This window comes from Pleurodeles waltl, chromosome 9, assembly GCF_031143425.1.
Source record: "Pleurodeles waltl isolate 20211129_DDA chromosome 9, aPleWal1.hap1.20221129, whole genome shotgun sequence".
NCBI classification, from domain to species: Eukaryota; Metazoa; Chordata; class Amphibia; order Caudata; family Salamandridae; genus Pleurodeles; species Pleurodeles waltl.
In genome coordinates, this window is record NC_090448.1 from 106,072,460 (window position 1) to 106,092,401 (window position 19,942).

Genomic DNA, 19,942 nt, shown 5'->3' on the forward strand with positions numbered 1-19,942 from the left:
GTCTCCCTGTCTCTGCTTGTCAGAGTGGGAATGGGATTCACTCTCTTCCTTCTTAGGGTTCTGGGGTACAGAGGGAGTCTCGGTGGTGGGCTAACCACCTCCCTCCTTAGGTTGTTTGGGGACCTGACCCCCCTGTTCTTGGAGTCTCCCCCCTGGGACTTGACAACCACCCTGGTTCTCAAGCACTCATCAGCTGCCTCCCCTAGCTCTCTAGGGTTGGTCAGCTTAGAGTCCACTAGATGCTGGAGTAACCTTTCTTGGGTACAATTGGTCAAGATGTGCTCTCTCATGATCAGATTGTATAACCCCTCATAAGTATTTACTTTGTTACCAATCATCCATCCCTCTAGTGCCTTAAGTGAGGTGTCTACAAAGTCAACCCAAGACTGGGTACTGACCTTCTGGGTGTCCCTGAACTTCATTCTATACTGCTCTGGGGTCAGACCAAACTTCTTGGTTAAACACCTCTTCATACTAGGGTATGCATCTGCCTCCTCCCCCCTTAAGGTCAGAAGCCTATCCCTCCCTGAGTTGGGGACCAACTCCCACAAAAGGGAACCCCAGTATTGAGGCCTAACCCTTCTCATTTGGAGTGCCCTCTCAAAGGCCTCCAACCACTTGTCTATATCATCCCCCTCTACATAAGTAGGAACCACCCCCTTGGGAATCTGGGGCAAAACCCCCCACCCATGGACACTTCAACTTCTCTGTCCCTGCCACCATCTCTTTTCTCTTCCCTTGCCCACTTTTTCTTTTCTAGGGCAAGCTTCTTTGTCTCCAAAGCTATGAATGCTAGCTGGGCCTCCAGCTCTCTTTCTCTGAGGGACAGGTTCTCTCCTACTGAAGGGACCCCCTTCCCCCAACTAGCTTTGGGTCTGCCCCTAGTGACTGTATGTATTGAGGACCGGTCTTCCTCATCCTCACTTAGGCTCAGATGCCCTCCCTCCCCTGAGTGGTTAGAGCTAGCATCCTCCCCTACTTCTCCCTCCTCTGGAGCTTCCTCTGGGTCTACCTCTTGGGCCTCAGCCCATGGTGTCAGGGATTTGATCAGGACATGCTTCCTGAGGTCAGTGGTTGCAGGCAACCCTCTTTCAGTACACAACCCCCTAAGCTGGACTACTGTCAGTGTCGGTAGGCTAGCCAGATCAAGCTCCATGGTTCCCTAGTTTTGTGTCAACAAAAAGTTTTTGCAAAAATTGGAAACAAGAATTTAGGAAAATCACAAAAATTCAATAATTGAAATTAATCTAAATTAAAAATTAAAAACATTTTTTGCACTAGGACAATTTAAAGGATTTTTAATTTGTTTTACTTAAAACTGTAACGTGATACTGAACACAAGTACAGGATCCCACCACTGCTCACCAAAATTGTTGGAAAATGGGTTATTGGTAAGGGCAGGTAGGTACCTACACTTAGCAATAGGCCACTAACCTCCACTAAGGTCCAGTTAGGTCTCAGTAAATTAAACCCAGCTCAACCTTTGGTAGCTTGGCAACGAGCGTCAAGGCTTAACTTAGGAGACAGAGTGTAAAACATTCAAATATCACAAAACAGTAATTAAATAAAACACAGGAACCAGTTTAAAAATCCAAAACTAGTTTATAAAAATAGATTATATTTTTATCTATAAAATGACACAAAAATGAATAGAATCAGATAAGGGGAACCGGAGATATGAATTTTTAAAGATTTTTTTTTTTTTTAGCGCCTAGAAACAAAAAGCGTCAATTGGGTCATCTGGTTGCACCTCCACCGGGGCAAAGTCAAAGTTTGAGGCCGACCGCGATGGAGCCCTGCTCGGCTACAGGCCGCGGGAGGCCTCGGTTAAAAGTTTACCTTCACACTTAGGGCCTGATTCTAACTTTGGAGGACGGTGTTAAACCGTCCCAAAAGTGGCAGATATACCACCTACCGTATTACGAGTCCATTATATCCTATGGAACTCGTAATACGGTAGGTGGTATATCCGCCACTTTTGGGACGGTTTAACACCGTCCTCCAAAGTTAGAATCAGGCCCTTAGTCTCTTTTTCGAAGATTTTCTTCAGCGGGACGAACCTGCCAGTCCAATCCGACCTCCTGGAGCCCTTCTCCGGATACGCGATGCGGGAATCCTCGGTGGAGATTTTTACCTTCGGACTTAGGCCCTCATTCTGACCCTGGCGGATTGAATCCGCCAGGGCCGAGGGCAGCGAATGCACCGCCAACAGGCTGGCGGTGCATTCATGGGCATTCTGACCGCGGCGGTAACGCCGCGGTCAGAAACGGGAAACCAGCGGTCTCCCGCCGGTTTCCCGCTGCCCATGGGAATCCTCCATGGCGGCGCAGCAAGCTGCGCCGCCATGGGGATTCCGACCCCCTTCCCGCCAGCCTGGTTCTGGCGGTTTACACCGCCAGAACCTGGCTGGCGGGAACGGGTGTCGTGGGGCCCCTGGGGGCCCCTGCAGTGCCCATGCCAATGGCATGGGCACTGCAGGGGCCCCCTAACAGGGCCCCACATTGCTTTTCAGTGTCTGCTTAGCAGACACTGAAAAGCGCGACGGGTGCCACAGCACCCGTCGCACACCTTCCACTCCGCCGGCTCCATTCGGAGCCGGCATCCTCGTGGAAGGCGCTTTCCCGCTGGGCCGGCGGGCGATCTTTTGCAGATCGCCCGCCGGCCCAGCGGGAAAGTTGAAATGCCCCCCGCGGTCTTCTGACCGCGGGGCGGTGTTTGGGCGGTTTCCGTCGGAATGAGGCCCTAAGTCTCTTTTTCGAGGTGAAAATCCTTCGACCGGGGTAAACCAGGATCTTGATCCGACGTCCCTGGAGTCCTCCTCGGATACGCTGGCTGGAAGGTCCCGGTCAACTTTTTACCTTCGGACTTAGCCTCTTTTTCGGAGATTTTCTTTACCGGGACGAACCAGCAAATCAGGCCGGGTCGCGGTTGAGGCAAGCCGGCTAGAGTTGCCGCGGCGGGTCGGTCCCTCTAAGGAGCTTTTTTTGCAAAAGTTCTCCAAACTTCTCCAAACTTCTGGGGCGTCTCCCAGATGTCCTTTTAAGGTTCTTTTGGGGTCCACCACAAGGGTCCAGAAGTTCTGAGATGGTCCCTGGGGGGTTCGGACTACAACTCCCAGAATGCACCTGGCGCCAACTCCTTTTTGGCCACTGGACAGTGGTCAGCTGGTCGCTTTCTTCAGGAGTTGGTGCAGGGGACTCTGGATAGCAATTTTTCACCTGTAGCAACCAGGGAGCCCCTCCTTGAACCAGTTGAAGCCAGGCAAAGTCCTTCTTGTGGTGAAGCCCAAGTGTGCAGCTGGTGCAGTCCTTCTGAGTGCAGGTTCCAGGTGCAGGCCAGGGGTCCAGCAGGGCAGTCCTTCTTCTTCTGTAGTTCTTCCTTGTTGGATGTGGTAGGGAACTGAGGTGTGGGTGCAGGTCTGCCAGTTTTATCCTTGCTCCTGGGTGAAAAGCAGGGGGGTCCTGGTTCTCCAATCAGGTGCAAGGTCCTTCCCCTTGTGATGACAACTTCCTGGGAAGTGTGGCAAAAATCAATCCCAGGAGGCAACATCCTCCAAAAATCCATCATGGCTGAATCTGATTTTTGGAGGTTACATCTGGCTGAGCCCACCCACTGGTGTGGCTAAAAATCATAAACACACCCCTCTCCTGCTCTCTCCTAATCTAATCAAGGGGGCACCTAGTTGTCTGGGGTTGCAAGATGTGGGGGTGTTGCTGGTTGCTCCAAATGTCTTTCTCTGCCTTTGAAGACCAGTTTGGCAGCCCTCCCCCTTCCTGCCCCACCATCTGACGAGGGGAGATTCCCTCCCACAGGCACATTCCTTTGTGTGAAGCCAGGCCACTTCACACCTCATCAAGGTAGCCTGGCCAGGCTGCTAGAGACTGGCCAATCAGAGCACAGCAGCAAAAACAATGCAGGCCTGAAATTGGCAACTTTTCAGGTATAGTTTAAAACTCTTTACCTGAACAAGTTATATTAAATCCCACAACTGGAAGTTGTGGAATTTATTACAACAATTAATTTGATACCAAACTCTTGGTATGCATCATTTAAGGAGACTTTAAAAATTAAAATAAAGTCTCCCCATTCTAGCCTATGAAGGCCATTTACTACAATGAGGGAAAACGAATTTGGCTGTTTTTACCTCACCAGGGCTTATAAAACTATTATTATAAGGTCCCTGCTTATAGTTACATGGCACCAAGCCCTAGGGGCACATAGGGTACACCTTAGGGGTGACTTATATGTAAAAATAACGTAGTTTACGACTTTGGAACTACTTTTAATTCCAAAGTCGAATTTGCATATAACTTTAATTTAAAAGCAGCCAGCAAGGCAGGCCTGCCTTTAAAATGACACTGGGCACCTCAGCAGTGCACCTATGTTTGCACTACCTATGCTGTGGTCCCTAAACCTACATGCCCTACCATATACTAGGGACTTATAGGTAGGTTAACTTAGCCAATTATAATAAGCCTAATTTGCATATCCATTTTACCCAGAGCACAGGCCCTTGGACTGGTTAGCAGTACCCAGGGCACCATCAGAGTCAGGAAAACACCAGCAAAAAGTGAAAAATGGGGGCAAAAAGTTAGGGGGCCTCTGCAATCAGCCCTGTTTTCTCACAGGGACATTGCATTTCAAACAACAAACAAAACTCAGGGATGATTGCGGATGGCTGATGAGTGCTATGTCGGATATGTGACACCTCATATGTCATTAATTGTTGGTTACCACTTCATGGTGACTTGTGTGAGAACTACCCATATGTCGGCCATGTGTACATGCTTGGTGCGTACAGTGTTTGAAACACTGTGCTTTACTTCCACCCATAAAAAATGTATGTACACATCAGTTTGACTCATAAGAATTACCTATGTTACTTACATTGCTGTGTTGGACCTGTTGCCCTGGCTACATGTGTTCACATATTTTCAGATGTGCATTCCACAGAAGTGTCCAGCTCAAGTGTGGGGGCATGTGTACCCTGTGTGAAGATTGGGCTCCATGGTGTTACTGTTTTGTGCGGGTCTAGTCAGGAGTCTGTTGGGGCACCCCTTGAGTTCACAGAGTATCTCGCAAGGAAGTAGTGTACCAAGGCAGAAGAGCAGCTAGAGGCATACAAGGGGAAAGGCCAGCTATGATAAGTCAGAGAAAACAGTAAAGTGAAGGCAGAGCAACCTTAGTGTGAACAAATATGGAACGGGTCAGTAATGGACAAACATGCAAAGCTTATCACTAATATTGTACACAGGGTAGGGCTCAGAACTTCCCATAGCAACAGGGAACGTCAGTGCCTCTGTGAATATTAACCCCTTCGCTGCCAGGCCTTTTACCCTCCTGTGCCAAGCCTTTTTTTGGCTATTTCGGGCAGTTTGTGCTTAGGCCATCATAACTTTTAGTCTACATAAGCTATCCACGCCAAATTTACGTCTTTTTTTCCAACATCCCAGGAATTTTAGGGGTACCCAGAGTTTGTGGGTTCCACTGGAGCAGACCAAGAAATTAACCAAAATACATCAAATACACAACAGGCTTGTGTTTATTTCCCCTGAAAATGGCATCAACGAAGGGTTTGCTGTGCTGAAATCACCATCTTCTCACCTTTCAGGAACAGCAGACTTGAATCAGAAAACCACATTTTTCAACACAATTTTGGTATTTTACTGGGACCTACACCATTTTTACTATTTTTTTGTGCTTTCAGCCTCCTTCCAGTTAGTGACAGAAATGGGTGTGAAACCAATGCTGGATCCCAGAAAGCTAAACATTTTTGGAAAATAAACAAAATTCTGAATTCACCAAGGGGTCATTTGTGTTTCCTACAAGGTTTTCCTACAGAAAATAACAGCTGAAATAAAAAAATATTGAAAAAAACAGCCAGAATTTTTAAAGCAATAGACCATTACGTCTGCTGGACTCTTCTGGTTGCAGGGATATATAGGGCTTTTAGGTTCATCCTCTAGGTACGCAGAGCCAATAAATGAGCTGCACCTTGCAATGGGTTTTCATTCTATACCTTGTATACAGCAATTCACTTGCTGAAATATAAAGAGTGAAAAAGCAGTATCAAGAAAACCTTTGTATATCCCAAATGGGCACAAGATAAGGTGTTGTGAAGCGGTGGTTATTTGCACATCTCTAAATTCAGGGGTGTCCATACTAACATGTGAATTACAGGGCATTTCTCTAATAGATGTCTTTTTTACACACTGTCTTATATTTGGAAGGAAAAAATGTAGAGAAAGACAAGGGGCAATAACACTTGTTTTGCTATTCTGTGTTCCCCCAAGTCTCCCAATAAAAATGGTACCTCACTTGCGTGTGCAGGCATAATGCTTGCAACAGAAAATGGAACATGGACACATCACATTTTTACATTGAAATCTGGCTTGTTTTTTGCACAGTGCCTAGTTGTAGATTTTGGCCTCTAGCTCAGCCGGCACTTAAAGAAACCTACCAAACCTGTGCATTTTCGAAAACTAGACACCGAGGGGAATCCAAGATGGGGTGACATGTGGGGCTTTCACCAGGTTCTGTTACCCAGAATCCTTTGCAAACCTCAAAATTTGGCCAAAAAACACTTTTTCCTCACATTTCGGTGACAGAAAGTTCTGGAATCTGAGAGGAGCCACAAATGTCCTTCCACCCAGCTTTCCTCCAAGTCTTCTGATAAAAATGGTACCTCACTTGCGTGGGTAGGCCTACCGCCAGTGACAGGAAATGCCCCAAAACACAATGTGGACACATCACGTTTTCCCAAAGAAAACAAAGCTGTTTTTTGCAAAGTGCCAAGGTGTGGATTCTGGCCTCTAGCTCAGCCGGCACCTAGGGAAATCTACCAAACCTGCACATTTGTGAAAACTAGACACCTAGGGGAATCCAAGATGGGGTGACTTGTGGGGATCTCACCAGGTTCTGTTACCCAGAATATTTTGCAAACCTCAAAATTTGGCTGAAAAAAAACTTTTTCCTCACGTTTTGGTGACAGAAAGTTCTGGAATCAGAGAGGAGCCACAAATGTCCTTCCACCCAGCATTCCTTCAAGTCTCCCGATAAAAATGGCACCTCACTTGTGTGGGTAGGGCTAGCGCCAGGAAATGCCCCAAAACACTATGTGGACACACCAAATACTGAACTACCTGTTTTAGCAAGGGGGGACCTGCGTTTTTGGTCCTGGGCTCAGCCGCCATATAGGGAAACCTACCTAATAAAAATAGGCCGATCTGCCCCCAAGTGGGGAGGAAATAGCCTAAAATAAATTTGCCGCCCCAGGGGAACGACCCTTGCCTAAGGTGTTACGACTCGGTCGTCCCATTTCCAGGGGGCGCTGTAAGGGGACTGTCAGAAGCCTGGGAATCACCTTGAACACCTATCTAGTGTCCCTTGCTGACTCCTGTTTGTTTCTCTTTTCTCCATGGTACACTTGTGTAGGACTACATTTGCTTCTTGGGACTGCAAATCCCATAATGCACAGCTTGGTAGTCAGGAAAACCCGGATTCTGTTTCCCATTGTCTTCTATGGGAGAAGTCCAGTTGCTCCTTTTCACTGGATCCTCTCCTCCAGGACTTGCAAGTGTCCGAAACTACACACACCTGTGACCTCTCCTGTGCAGCCCAGCTGGGAACTGCTTATAAGCAGCCATTTCCTCAAGCTCCCCGTCGTGCATCGGACTTCAATTCCTTTGTGTTACAGACCCCTTGTCGGATGGTGTTCCAGTTTTGTTCCTGTTCTGTTCCAGCCTGATCATGTTTCCTGTTTCTCTGCCCTGCTCCTGTTTGTTCCAGCCAGAGTCTGCTCCCTACTTCTTAGCCTTGTACCTGTTTGTTTCTTCCAAAGCCTGCTCCCTGTTTCTCTGCCCTGCTCCTGCCTTGTTTCAGCCTGAACCTTCTCTCTGTTTCCCAGTCCTGTTTACTGCTCATTTCCTACTCCCTGTATTCCAGTCCTGTCCTTGCCTGTTCCAGGCAGAGCCTGTTCTCAGTTTCCCAGTCCTGTCTCTGTCTGTCCCAGCCAGAAGTTTGCGCCCTGTTTTCAAGTCCTAGACCCGCCTTTGCTTCAGCCTGAGCCTGTTCCTAGTTCTTGCCTCTGCCTCTTTGTTTGTTCCCTTCTGTTTCTGTTTCTTCTTGGTTCTTTGTGTCTGGTAAGTGTTCTATCAGTCTTCACCAGTGTATACGTGTCCTCCTGTGTACTGGGGTTGGCTCCTGGTTTCCAGGAGGCAATTCCAGCCCCCATCCTTGTCCAGTGTTATACGTTGTATTTCGTGCCTAACAGTGACAGTGTGCTATTGCTGTTTTCTCAGAAATCGCCACTGTGTTTCGAGCTGGACCCACAAGAGCGTGTCCTGTGTATGTAAGTACTATCCTTGTTTGTGCTCTAGGATCCAGAGACAGAATCACTTCTGCTGCCTCCTTTCTATGGGGCTGGCAGGGTGACTATCTGTAAGAGCAAACTGCACAGAGGCATTGAGATTCCCTGTCACTGTGGGAGGTTCTGCGCCTTACTCTGTGTACAACCCCAGCATGTTTGTCCACTGGTAATCCGTTTCCTGTTTGTTCACACAAGGGTTGCTCTGCTTTTACTTTCCTGTTTCCTGTGCCTATCCATAGCTGTCCTTTCCGTGTATGCCTTTAGGTGCTCCTCTGCCCCAGTGTACTACCTCTTTAGGATATTCGGTAACCTCAAGGGGTGTCCCAACCAAAGTCCTGATCAGACCCGTCCGAAACCGTGACAGAATGAACGAACCAAACATTTCAAGCTCCCCTGGCAGTAAAGGCACACACAAACCTAAAGGGCTTTCCTATCATGTTAAGACACCCCTTTCTAAGCCTATACATTCTCTGAAATCCTCTAAAAAAGACCTAATTTTAAAGGATAGACTTGTTAAAGAAAACCATAACTTGCAAGTTCAATACTATACTGAGTGGCTTGCTAATCTTTCAATGATAGACTATTATGTTATTTGTGGCTATGACCCCCAGTCCCTGTCTGTAGAAGAATTACAAGGACGTAATGAGTTTTTGCAATATCTATTAGCTGAAGCCAGTAAGAATGTTCGTAACCGTGGAAGTGCTTTTGCTACCTCTGCACAAGACATTTACTCTCAAGAAAAGATGGTTAAATCCTCACCTCATGCTAGTGCATCCCAAATTCACTTCCAGGACTCTGTCAAAACAAAGAACCCTGACACTGTTCATGAAGCCACACTAGGGATTCCCTTGTTTTCTGTTGAGTGCTTTAACAGATCTAGGCCAGTTTCTCAGAATTCAAAGTGCAGTGCTGACTCTTATAAAGACCTTTCAGTCCCTCAGAGCTTTCAAGTCAGCAGGCTAGACCCTGTATCTAAGGGATCAGTAAAAACTGTGGGATTCCTTAGTTCAACTCAAATGGCTTGTGCTCCTCCCAAATTGGATGACAGTACATCAGTCTCAATTCCTAAGTGTTGTGCTGACTCGTGTAAAGATCTACCAGTCTCTCAGTGCTTTCAAGTGAGCAGGATAGAACCTGTATCAAATGGATCAGTAAAGACTGTGGGATTCCTTAGTTCCACTCAAAAGGCTTGTGCTCTTCCCAGACTGGATGATAATACACCAGTCTCAATCCCTAAAAGCTCTGCTAAACCCTTTTCTATTCTGAGTGGGTTTGATAACAATATGGACATACACACACTAAAAGAGCAGTTTTGGCAAATTAAAAGGCAGATATCAGACTTCTATGATGAATATGTTGTAACATACACAAGAAATCTTGCACATGGGCTCTTTTCATCAATGCATATTTCACTGTTGGCAGAACCAGACATTCTGTTTATCTGTAAGGTAGAAGAAGTAACAGAGCAGCTGATGGAAACTACTGCAAGGCAATTTGAAAACCTGAAAAAAGAAAATGATCACCAGCTTTGGCTTAAAGAACAGTATGCTACCTCATGTGCCTCTCCAAAGACTGCTATAAAGCAGATTTTCCCTGCTATGAATGAATGTCAAAAGACTGCTCCAGTTATAAATATATCAGCCTCTTCTTCAGACTCTCTCTCAGCTTGTAGTTTTCCAGAGAATATCCCTGTGCAGTTGACTGAATCTCTGACATCTCTGAGAGATTTGACACCTCTTGATTCAAAGGATGGATCAGAGTCTTCAGAAGGCAGTGTCTCAGCCCCTCTATCAGAACAAATAAAGCCAAAGGAAGAAGAGAGTTCTGATGCAGACTCCAATAGCTGCACCTTAAGAAACCAAGATATGACTTTACTGGAGATTAATGGCAAGTTGTGCAACAGTGTTGAAGAATCTGAATCTAGTGATGACAGTGGTTCCTGCCTTGCAGTGAACAAACCTGCAGATAGTGCTGTTCAAATGGCGCATACACCAGAATTTTCAGATTGTGGGGATACTCCTGCCCTTTCAAACAATATCATAGAATTTTCAGATAATAAAGAGACAGTTCCTGTTTCAAGTGAACTAATGGATTTTTCTGACCATGAAGAAATACCCGCAATTACTAAGAATGTAATGGACTTCTCAGAAAGTTAAAAAAATTCTTCTGTGTCAAAGCAAACCGTGGAGAATTCAGACAAGGAAGAAAGCCAGCAATCTGAAACTGAACAGCCTGTCATAAGAAATGAAAGCCTTCTCCTAGAACTGGACACAGTTGCAGCCTCAACCACTGATCCTGACCTGCTGATCCCTGCCAATGTGTATCCTGTTTCCAGCTCCACGATTAGTGAAGACAAGATCTCTGAGCTACCGGTATCTGATCTTGATGTGAAACCAGCCACACCAATGTCACCTGCTGTGTCCCTGAAACTAAAGACTCCTGAAAACCAGCAATCTGAAACCGAAGTTCAAGTGCTGAAAGATGTAATATTTCCCACTAAGACTAAAGACTTGAATTTGAATCTTGTATTTGAAGATCTGATGATAAGTACTGTTCTTAGTGTTTTATTGCAAGAAACAATCATCACTTCAAAGGCAAGAGCTGAAATTGTAGAAAACAATGTAAAGGTGATTTCTGAAGAGACTCCAGTTCCATTTCCTTCCAAAGAACAACCTTTCAGTGTTAACAGAGTTGAAGATAAACTACTTGTAGTAGAAACGCTTTGCAAAGAAACCATCTCTGATACCACGAAAATACCACAGAGCACATGCAATGAAGGAATCTCAGTCTTGTCTGAAGATCACCCTAAAGAATTATTTTGTGGAACTTCTACATTTTCAGATGTTAATCCAGTTTCTAAAGGCTTAAAAACTCTTGTTGATCCTGTGATTGATACTCCGAAGTCATCCAAAACTAAAGAAAATTCTGAATATTTCATGTTCGCCTTGAGAACACCAGTTACCCATGTCTCCCAAGTTTCTATGCTTTTGCAAGCCTCAGACCACAATCAATGCAAATACTGCTGCAGAAACAGACATATCCTGCTTATCGGAAGGAGTTACAGACCTTACTAATACGCCAATTATGTCCTCCAAAGAAGACAGTACTGAACAGGAAACTAAAGTCCTAAAGAATACCGCCCATGATGCAATTCCAGATCTCCTTGCTCCTGAATCCACTTCACCAGAAACCAACTCCGTGCACTCCTCCCGTATCACTCGAACAATAAAGAGGAAAGACATCGGAGCCCATATGGGTATTAATACATGCTTTGCTCATTGGATGATTCATCTGTGGCAGGACTGTAAACTTATCAACCAAGGTTGGTGTTGGATTTTCTTGATTTGGCTTTTACTCTTCAACTTTTTTCAGCCAAAGGATCGCCTTCTCTTCTTGAGCGGACTGGTGGGAGGGGGTATACTGTTACGACTCGGTCGTCCCATTTCCAGGGGGCGCTGTAAGGGGACTGTCAGAAGCCTGGGAATCACCTTGAACACCTATCTAGAGTCCCTTGCTGACTCCTGTTTGTTTCTCTTTTCTCCATGGTACACTTGTGTAGGACTACATTTGCTTCTTGGGACTGCAAATCCCATAATGCACAGCTTGGTAGTCAGGAAAACCCGGATTCTGTTTCCCATTGTCTTCTATGGGAGAAGTCCAGTTGCTCCTTTTCACTGGATCCCCTCCTCCAGGACTTGCAAGTGTCCGAAACTACACACACCTGTGACCTCTCCTGTGCAGCCCAGCTGGGAACTGCTTATAAGCAGCCATTTCCTCAAGCTCCCCGTCGTGCATCGGACTTCAATTCCTTTGTGTTACAGACCCCTTGTCGGATGGTGTTCCAGTTTTGTTCCTGTTCTGTTCCAGCCTGATCCTGTTTCTTGTTTCTCTGCCCTGCTCCTGATTGTTCCAGCCAGAGTCTGCTCCCTACTTCTTAGCCTTGTACCTGTTTGTTTCTTCCAAAGCCTGCTCCCTGTTTCTCTGCCCTGCTCCTGCCTTGTTTCAGCCTGAACCTTCTCTCTGTTTCCCAGTCCTGTTTACTGCTCATTTCCTACTCCCTGTATTCCAGTCCTGTCCTTGCCTGTTCCAGGCAGAGCCTGTTCTCAGTTTCCCAGTCCTGTCTCTGTCTGTCCCAGCCAGAAGTTTGCGCCCTGTTTTCAAGTCCTAGACCCACCTTTGCTTCAGCCTGAGCCTGTTCCTAGTTCTTGCCTCTGCCTCTTTGTTTGTTCCCTTCTGTTTCTGTTTCTTCTTGGTTCTTTGTGTCTGGTAAGTGTTCTATCAGTCTTCACCAGTGTATACGTGTCCTCCTGTGTACTGAGGTTGGCTCCTGGTTTCCAGGAGGCAATTCCAGCCCCCATCCTTGTCCAGTGTTATATGTTGTATTTCGTGCCTAACAGTGACAGTGTGCTATTGCTGTTTTCTCAGGAATCGCCACTGTGTTTCGTGCTGGACCCACAAGAGCGTGTCCTGTGTATGTAAGTACTATCCTTGGTTGTGCTCTAGGATCCAGAGACAGAATCACTTCTGCTGCCTCCTTTCTATGGGGCTGGCAGGGTGACTATCTGTAAGAGCAAACTGCACAGAGGCATTGAGATTCCCTGTCACTGTGGGAGGTTCTGCGCCTTACTCTGTGTACAACCCCAGCGTGTTTTTCCACTGGTAATCCGTTTCCTGTTTGTTCACACAAGGGTTGCTCTGCTTTTACTTTCCTGTTTCCTGTGCCTATCCATAGCTGTCCTTTCCGTGTATGCCTTTAGCTGCTCCTCTGCCCCAGTGTACTACCTCTTTAGGATATTCAGTAACCTCAAGGGGTGTCCCAACCAAAGTCCTGATCAGACCCGCCCGAAACCGTGACATAAGGGGTCGCTCCACTTGTGTGAAAGTGACTAAATAAAATGAATATCTCTGGTGTCTAGTGGTTTCTGCCCCCTTTGGGGGTAGATTGGACTAATAAAAATAGGCCGATCTTCCCCCAAGGGGGGCAGAAATGGCCTAAAAGTATTTTTTACCCCAGGGGAGCGACCCTTGCCTAAGGGGTCACTCCCCACATATAAAATAAAATAAAATAAAATTATCCCTGGTGTCTAGGGGGTTTCTGCCCCCCCGGGGCAGATCGGCCTAATTATATTAGGCCGATCTGCTTCCGAGGTGGGGCAGAAATGGCCTAAAAATTATTTGTCCCTCTGGGGAGTGGCACTTACCGCTCCCCTTATGAGTAAGTCTAAATAAAACATTCCCTGGTGTCTAGTGGGCATTTCTGCTGCCCGATCGTATTGCTATTGGGCAGTAGAAATGCTTGCAGGGATATGAAAGGAAAGAAATTGCCTTTCCTTTCATGCCTTTGCCTGACCCCTCCTCCCGAGCGGAAGAGAAATGCTGAGCATTTCACTTCTGCATCTCACTGGAAGCATGCTTCCAATGCGATGGGAGGTGACCTCTGATGAGGTCAGCACGCGATCGCGTGCAGACGTCATCAGACGTCACTGGGGTGGTCCGGCTGGGAGGGGAAGTGATTACCCTTCCAGCCCTGCCATGGGAGTGTCGGGGGATTATGGGTACGTCCTCGGCACATGAGCACTGTGCCACGGGACATAACCATTACGTCCCCGGCACAGAACCAGTTAATCTTACAGCTAGTCACCAAGCAAGCCCCATAGAAAGGAGGCAGCAGAAGTGATTCTGTGTCTGGACCCTTAGGGCAGGAACAATGATTATACTTATATACATGAGACTAGCCCTTGTTGGTCTGGTTGGAGACACAGTGGCAATTCCTGGAATACAGTCATAGCACACGGTCACTGTTAGGCACTAATGACTACATGCAAGACTAGACAAAGGATGGGGGCTGGATTTGACGCCTGGAAACCAGATGCTAGATCAAATACAAAGGAAAACACTTCTAGACAGGTGAGAACTAATAGGACACTTACCAGACACAATAAAACAAGTGGAAACAGAAAACGAGGGAACCAACTAGGAGGCAACTATTAGGTAACAGGCTCAGGTTGACGCAAAGGCTGGAACAGGTCTGGGGAGCAGAAAGCAGGCTCTGGCAGAAACAAACATGAACAAGGCTGAGAAACAGGGAGCAGACTCTGGTGGTCATTCTAACCCTGGCGGTAAAAACCGCCGGGGCGAATGACCGCGGTAGCACCGCCAACAGGCTGGCAGTGCACCGCTGGGCATTCTGACCGCAGCGGTTCAGCCGCGGCCAGAAACGGAAAGTCGGCGGTGTACCGCCGACTTCCCGCTGCCCTTGAGAATCCTCCATGGCGGCGGAGCGCGCTCCGCCGCCATGGGGATTCTGACACCCCCTACCGCCATCTTGTTCCTGGCGGGTCTCCCGCCAGGAACAGGATGGCGGTAGGGGGTGCCGCGGGGCCCCTGGGGGCCCCTGCAGTGCCCATGCCAATGGCATGGGCACTGCAGGGGCCCCCGTAAGAGGGCCCCAAAAAGAATTTCAGTGTCTGCCTAGCAGACACTGAAATTCGCGACGGGTGCCACTGCACCCGTCGCACTCCAGCAACTCCGCCGGCTCCATTCGGAGCCGGCTTCATCGTTGCTGGGTCTTTCCCGCTGTGCTGGCGGGCGGCCTTTTGGCGGTCGCCCGCCAGCACAGCGGGAAAGCCAGAATGGCCGCCGCGGTCTTGTGACCGCGGTGCGGTCATTTGGCGGTAACCGCATGGCGGGCAGCGACCGCCGCCCGCCGCGGTTAGAATCACCGCCTCTGACTGGAACAAGCAAGAACAGGACTGGGTAAACAGAGAGCAGGTTCAGGCGTAATCAGGACTGTAACACAATCCAACAAGCGGTCTGGAACACAAATGAAACGTACTCCAATGCACGACAAGGAGCTTCAGGGAATGGCAGCTTCTAAGCAGTTTCAGGCAGCAGCAAGACCAGGGCAGAGTCACATGGCTGGGCTGCACAAGAGAGGTCACAGGTGTGTGCAGCTTCAGTCTCTCACAAGTCCTAGAGGAGAGAATCCAGTATAAAAGGAAAACTGGACTTTTCCCATAGGAAGCAATGGACAGAAGATTACAGGTCTTACCGACTACCAGGCAGTGCATTATGGGACCTGAGGTCCATGGAAGCCAATGTAGTTCTTCTATAGCATGAAATATGGAAAAGGGAAGCAATCAGGAGTCAGAAAGGGACTCTAGGTGAGTGTTAATGATGATTTCCAGGTGCAGATAATCCATTTACAGCACCCGCTAGAGATGGGAGTGCAGAGACTTAACACATGGCAATGGCAGGACTTATTTCCAGGAATGGACTGCACAGGGAATGTGTTGTGAACATTGCTTGACATACCTGGGACACTCATGCTATCCATTTTCAGAAATGATGCGCCTCTTGTCACACAAATGGAGAAGTGTGGCACAATGGTTAGAGCAGCAGACCCTAATGCAGAGATCTGGCCCAGGACCAGGGTTCAATTCCCTTGGAAGAGATAATTCTTGCCTCAGTGCCTAATCTAATTAATGGGTCCCACTCTGTAACTCTGGGCAATAGCTTGCTTAATCCTCACAACAGCACTTGGATGCCTGGCTTCACCCTGGGGATTCTCAGGAGTGGGCGCCTCACAGGGAAAAGCCAGGAGGGGTTACACAGCAGTATTCGTACAGTGCCATGACACCCTAATGGGTGAGTAGTGTGCTATACAAGTGCACAGTTTACAAGCCCCTTGCAGAGATTGCAAATGTCATACTTACTAATGTCAGGGGTCTGTTCACACATTCCTATTTCCACTGATATTTCACATCCACTGCCTCATGTATGGGGTGCTTATTTACCTTATGATTGGAGATGTAATTGTTGTGTGTCATATGCTACAGTAGACCATGTTGGCAACGTGGATGTGTGTCATATGCTGTGGTCCATTAATTTTATCCTTCCTATGTGAAATTCAAAATATGAGTATTTTTTATATGTGTGTGAGGTTTGCTGTACACCAATAAGCATCACTTGTGACTTTGCATCAGAAGTAGTCAGAGTTGTCTTTGTAACATGTTCCCTGAGGTAATACTCATATTCCTAAAGTACATGTGATGGAGAAAGAAGAAACCAGAGCCGGATTGTGTGATCAAGTAAGGTGTTTAATTACATATACTAGCAAGGTGTGTAGAGTGACTATTGGTTGAAAACATTTTGAGCAATTTGCTGCTTGCAGCACATTCCTGCAGCTGTGTTTTGATGTTCCCCCTTATTTTCCCTGGCACCATCCTCCTCCTCCTCCTCAGGCAGTTCTTGCTCGGGCTTATTTAGGGGGATGTTCCTCCTCACACAAATGTTGTGCAGGATAGCACATGTAAGTAAGATTTTGCAAACAATTGATGGGGCATATAGGAGGCTGCCTCCTGTGATGACCAGGCACCTGAATCTGGACTTCAGGATGCCAAAGGTCCTTTCTACAATGGTGCGTGTCCTCCGATGTGCATCATTATAGGCGCTCTCTGCTTCTGTGCTTGGGTTGGAGAATGAGGTCATGATCCATGGCTGGATCCCGTAACCCTGATCCGCTGCAAAAGATATTAGGAGTGAGTATTTTGTTAGTGTTTGCAACAGGAATGTCATGTTGGCATGGCAGTTGATATCTTGTGTCATCTGTGACTCACATGTGTTTGTAGTATTTTGTGAGATCCTGGGCTTCTGTGAGGTTTTTTCTGCAGTGGGTTGTTTGACTTGACAACTTGTGTTTGGGTCATTGACCTGGGATCTATGATTTTGTTTCCAAACTGCTGGTCAGTATGTATGTACCATGCGTTGCATAGTTTCCAACATGTGTTAGTGTGCTTTCACTGGAGGGGGCATAATACTTCCAACCACTCAATAGATTCCAATGTGGTGGTAACATGGTTGCACTACATGTCCTGGACATCCCATCCAATTAGACATAGGTCATTGCAGATGAAATGCGCAGTGAGGTCCTTTGATTTGGCTTGGTGACAATGCACAACACATTTCCGTAAGTTGGCAGTACTGAGGTGTTCAGTATTGACAATGCACAATTGTCCCATGTGTGAGTTGGTTCTAGGCAAACCTTTGTTGTTCCCTCTGCCAGTGGCTCATGTGCAACTGTGCACCCACACCAGCAAACTTTCTCCAGGTAACCTGGCTAACTGCCTTGTGGAGGTGGATGTATCTGTGCAGGAAGGGCCTTCTCCCTGTACATATGTTATTTTGATGGACAATTGGCTCTTCCAGTGTGGCAGCAGTGCGCAGTTTGCATTATTTGCACATCAATATGTGTTCATAGCACAGTCCACTTCCTTATTACTACCTGGCATTGGCACCCCTGGAGTGATGTATGATGTTGGGACTGCCTCAGTATTTCAGTGTGACCTACATGTGAGTCCGCATCATCATGCTATGTGTCTCATGGTGTTAGTCCTGCAGCAGCACACATTGCACACCCCTGCCACGCTACATATTGCTTGGGAGGGTGTCAGATTTACTATGTGGCCTAATGTAATTGTGAATGGTTCATCTTCCAAGTTGTACTTCCAGTGCAGGCAATGTCATTGTCACTGTGTGCTTTGACATTGGTACCTTGTAGCTCTAGAGTGGCAGCTAATGTTTCTGGCAGCTGTCATTTGTCCATAGGTGTGTATCGCATTGTGTCAGGGTGCACAACATAACTACCAGTGTCACACCTCAGTGTCTTCCTGCCACGTGTCAATGTAGTGGTGTATGCATTGTGTGTTCCACAGGGTTGCTGTGCTCTGTGTATATTGCTAGGTTTATGGACTTACCAACAAGAAGACCATTGCCATATTGTCCATCCTAGAAGTGCTGATTGATTGTGCTGTGGCGGAATATGAAGGAATCATGTACACTCCCAGGATACTTGGCCAAGATGTTGGTAAACAATCCCTTGTGGTCAACTATGGCCTGCACCTTGATGGAGTGGGTGTGCTTTCTTTTCCGGAATAGATGCTCTGTTGCTGCAGGTGGTACGATCCGGACATGAGTGCAATCAATTGCACCAAGCACATGCTGGAAGCCATGGATTTGACAAAACCCCTGTTTGATCTCCTGCTGCTTCTGCTGGGTGTTGGAGAAGCTGATGTGGTGGGGTGTGAGGGAGATGATGGCATCTAAGACGTTGGGCAGGAAGGCAGATAATGAGGGCTGTCATACCCCAGAGACCAGGGAACCCATTGTTTGGAAGGAGCCACTTGCCAAAATATGCAGGACAACTAGCAGCTTGGTCACCAGTGGTATAATGTGTGGTGTCTGCAGGCTGGCTGTTATTATTGGCTCAATTTGGCGCAGCAGCTGCTGTATGGCTTCTCAGTTGAGTCTATACCGCCGGATGATGTCTTGTTCCCTGAGGCCATGGAAAGTTGTCCTGTTCCTGGAGACCCTCTCTTGCCTTCTGCATTGCCTTTGGGGGGCCATGGTGGGGTGGTGGTGGTTGTTGCTGTTGGTCCTGTGCTCTGCGTCATCCAGCAAGCTGCATCAGTAGCACCTCCCATGTTGTCCTGTTGGGCTATGATGTTGCCTGTGTGTGTTTTCCTTAGGTAGTGCTGTGTTTGCCTCATTTTAACACCTGCCCTGACCCAGGCGGTAAAATCTGACGCAAATCAGGTTTTGCGTCATTTATGGGGTCCGCCTCCCACCCATACGTAATTTTTGCCCTGTCGGATAATTATGGCACTAAAGTGTTTGAGTCATTTTTTGGACGGGAACTCCTACCTTGCGTCTCATTGAAGAAAGGCAGTTTCACAAATCCTGAAAATGATGCAGAATCCATATTTTTTAGATGGGTCTAGCATCAAAATATAAATATGGAGTTAAGCTTGCGCTGAACTTGTGTAAAACAAAATGACGCAAATCCAGCGCAAACAGAGTATAAATATGGGCCTTAATCTTGCAGAGGCTAGCAGTTGCAGGTCAAGTGCAGCAGTCAGCTGGGCAGTTGCAGGGAGACCTCTGGAGCTTGTTGTGTCCCTGTAGTTTAGAACAAGAGGTCAGTCAGCTGACCCTTAAGGTCACTTCAGCCTGGGATGAAGGATGCAGGTCCAGTCTTCTGCTCAGACAGCAGAGAAGCCATCAAGGAACAGGGTAGTCCTCTGGCAGCAAGGCAGGCCTTCTTCTGTACTATCCACAGGTCCAAGAGTGTACTGAACAGTGAGTTTGAAGGTCGCCATGTTTATACCTGGTTCATCCTTTAGTGTGAGAAAAGTGGAGTTTTCCCCCACACAGAAGAGTCTGGAATTCCCTGTCTCCCTGCCCTTGTCCCTGTCTGCCTGGGGGCACAATAATCTAATGTGAAGTTGTTTATGTGTACGCTGAGCCAGAACCTTTGAAGTGCAAGTGTGGTAGATAACAGCTACCCCCCCATCAAGCCAGGATGGCCAAATCGGCCAATACCAATCCCTCTAATGTGATCCTTCATCTTACCCAGCATATAGGTTACAAGCACCAAATGGTTAGCAGAAGAAAATGCCCACTTTCATAAAGTGACATTTTCAGTATTGTGACTTAAAATCCAATGTTACCAATAAAGAGGACCTTAAATTACAATTCTTCAAACTCCAGCCTGACATTTGTTGACGCTTCCAAACA